This window comes from Herpailurus yagouaroundi, unplaced genomic scaffold (assembly GCF_014898765.1).
Source record: "Herpailurus yagouaroundi ecotype Mexico unplaced genomic scaffold, PumYag 347, whole genome shotgun sequence".
In the NCBI taxonomy this organism is placed as follows: Eukaryota; Metazoa; Chordata; class Mammalia; order Carnivora; family Felidae; genus Herpailurus; species Herpailurus yagouaroundi.
In genome coordinates, this window is record NW_024412564.1 from 1 (window position 1) to 3,303 (window position 3,303).

The 3,303-nt window shown below is 42.1% G+C and overlaps 1 long non-coding RNA gene across 1 annotated transcript; it reads right to left on the bottom strand.

Annotated features, from left to right (window-relative positions):
• Positions 1-2,070: 2,070 nt before the first annotated feature.
• Positions 2,071-3,297, bottom strand: LOC121021878 (uncharacterized). The gene is made up of 2 exons (XR_005786730.1): positions 3,166-3,297; positions 2,071-2,477 (listed from the first exon to the last, which is right to left on the bottom strand). It is a non-coding gene; the product is annotated as an uncharacterized LOC121021878 (long non-coding RNA).
• Positions 3,298-3,303: the final 6 nt, after the last annotated feature.

A 3,303-nucleotide genomic window follows, 5' to 3' on the forward strand; every position in this document is an offset into this window, starting at 1 on the left:
CATACCCATTGTGGAGCCCTGGGGAGGGCTCCATCTCATAACCCTGAGATCCCGACCTGAGATGGAACCAAGAGTCAATACCTTACACAACTAGAAATTTACTATAGGGTGTTGAAAAATAAACTGAGGCATGAGATAACTTCCAAGTGCTTGTTCGAGAGCATGATTCAAATCTGGCAGTGCCAACCAAAAATGGTGAAAGAACTCTGGAGATGGAACTCTGACAGGAACTGGAGAAAGGCTTTCATAGAGCAGATGCAGAAGCAAAACATGGAAATTACCTGATTCGCTATATCTTATTCAGTCTGACTTGGAAAAGCCCAGTTGGCTATTGGTGAATTTGGCTGGGATACAAGTGCACTTATAGGAATAGAGTCTGGCTTAGGATTCAGTTTGCTTACGTAAGTTACCAAGATGTTGGAGCCAACTCTGTCTAATAGCCTCCTAGTAAAATTACTCAACAATTCCCCCATTTTGGTCATCCTTTCATGCATGAGAGATGGACCAAAAATTTGGCATTAGTGACTCTCTCAGTCACCATCAGGCTGAAGTTATTCTTGTTTCCCTGTGAAACTCTTAAGTTATCAGATCAGGTTCGTGGAAGGTGTTTGCACCTCACCGTTCATGCCATTTCTGCTTCTCCAAGGGCAGTGAGACCATCTGATGTACTGCTGGTGATTATAAACATGTGTTTAAACCCCTTGAGAGAACACAGCTTCATGACGACTATCAGGAGAATACCAAGGGACTGAAGTATGTCTCTTAGTCAGGACCTCCAGGTACCAAACCAGTTGGTATCAATGTGTTTTAGCCAAGAAGCTTGTTTGTCAGTTTCCTGTATTTGGGTTTCTGTAATATTAGGGGTGTTGATCCAGGAGCAGCAGGAGGTATCTGCTGTGGCACAGACTCTTTCTTCAGCCAATAAGCAATCTAACACAATTTGATTACCCAAGACCACCTTCTCAGCTCCAAAGGATCCTTTTGGCTAAGTGATATATTTTGGGGTGATGTATTCTGCTACCCTTCAAAGTCATCTTGCCTTGATTTGTTCTTTTCCGGGATTTTTATCATCAGGTATTGAAATTTTGAGAAAAAATAATGGAATTTATAATTCTTGAAACATTGTTACTTCTATGCATCTTACTCTTTTTGCAGTTTCCCTTTGATTCTTGTAATAATAACCCAGTGTGGGAAAAATTGCCATCAGTATCTTCAAGAAAGGAATCAGATAGGTTAGTTCAGCAGGGTACCAGTGAATGCACAGATAACAAAGGTAGAGTAAGTTGAACCCCAAATTGACATCATTGCAACTGCCCTTATTTGCCACTCTCGCAAACTGTCAGGATAATTAATCTGGAAGGTATCGGCTAGGCCCTGGTAACCGCTTAGTAAGAGTTTCATAGATAAAGAGCAATAGCCCTCTGTGTCTCAAACATGTTTTCAGTCCATCTAAATGTCATGTCCTGTCCAACCTCCCACTTTTTACCGGGGGTTTCTACTCAGGGATACATATGCAATACAAGAGTCTTCCAGGAATAAGTCAGACCATTCTCCAGGTGATGAAACAGGCCTCCAAGACCATGTTAATTAGATGGGTAATGCTGACACGCAATGTCCAATCCTATTTTTCCTTAAACCTGGAATGAGTGTCACTGATACATAAATTCTGTAAGGTATATGACTCCTACTCTTTCTTCCCTACTCCACTCCCACCTGCTCCCCGTCATGAGTCTTATTCATTATCTGAGTCTAAACCCTACACTTTGCATTCATTCTACCAAGGTCCAGATATATCATTGGGTTGGAGACTCAAGAACCAAGACCAGATCCTGAAACCATTGCTAAGTAGAGATCTCCCAACGAACTCTACTCTAGGGTTTTCCATAGGGGGACTGGATCACAGCAACTGAATTGCTTATGGATGCTACAAGTGAGGCATGATCCTAATGAACCTAGATACTTCTGATTACTTACAGAACTTATCACAGACATTCAACATTCACACATTTTGGAAGAAAGAATCGTACACATTCTCTAGTCTCTGTGAAGAACTGGCTTACACATCAAACCTTCCCTCAGAACATCAAAAGTTTATTGTGTTTAAAAAAAACCCACAATCACAGTTGGGAGAAACCCAAGCAATAAGTGTGAAGAGATGTTTGAATTGAACATTCAAAGTGTTTCCGGGCAGAGAAGGGATCCTCTGGGGTCTATTCCAGAGGCAACACATGGTGATGATCAAATGATGGTAGAAAATGGAGAAAAATAGACCCAAGAAGGGCAGTAAACAGGGAATAACTCCACAGCAGAGCCTGGACAGATCAGGAAGGCATCATTCTTCCTAGAATAGCTAAAGGGCTGAAAATGCTGAAAAAGAGTTGTCTTCAGTGAGGTGAGCAATTGGGATATTGCCAGGCTTATAAAGCTTTCAAGGCACACATTTCTTCATTGATCTTCTCTTTGGGAAAAGCCATTGCCTGTAGAAAGACATACATGGTTACTAAAGATTAGGATGAGTATTTTAAGCTCTTTTTTTCAGATCCTTTTTCTTCTCCCTTAATCCTTTGTTTTGGAAAAGCCTCATAACATTCCTCTCACATCTGTCCAGTAAACACAACCTAAATACCACTGTTCCAACATGAACTGCATCCCCTACACTCTGAGTAAGGATGAATGAGCAGAGCACTGCTGACCTTCCCTTGGAAGTTTCAACATCACTTTTCAGATTAGAGAAGCAAATATAGGTATTGACCTTCAAGAGAATTTCATTTCATGCACTGAATCTGCCCTAAGCCCAAGTGAGCCAAACTCTGGAAACCCTTCTTAACTGAAGGTCTGCCTCAGGAAATACAAACCAGTAAGTGCCCAAATGTTTCCTTGAACACTTGGATTCAATACTCTGATGCGAAACAATGGTCTTAGGTAGTGGAGGTAATTTCCAAGACTGAAGTTTTGGTCTAGGTACACACGTACGGAAAGAAATAAGGGATCTTGAAGCTTTGGGATACCAGACGATGTCAATGTCTGGCTCTATCCTAGCAAAGATATCCTAGCAAGAGCCATGACTTTCCTATCACTTGAAAGGCATCACAATCCTCTTTCCCATGCTGTTTCCTACCCTTGGAAAACTCCATGTATGTCTTCCTCTGCCCACATTAAACCCACCTGTGGATGCCTCACAGAGGCCCCCGGCGTTCACCAGCATTGACCTTGTGCATGCCCTTGATGATGAAGATGGCTCCAACAATGATGCCCACCAGACCCACGATCAGGCCCAGGGCACATACCACATTCTCTGTTGTC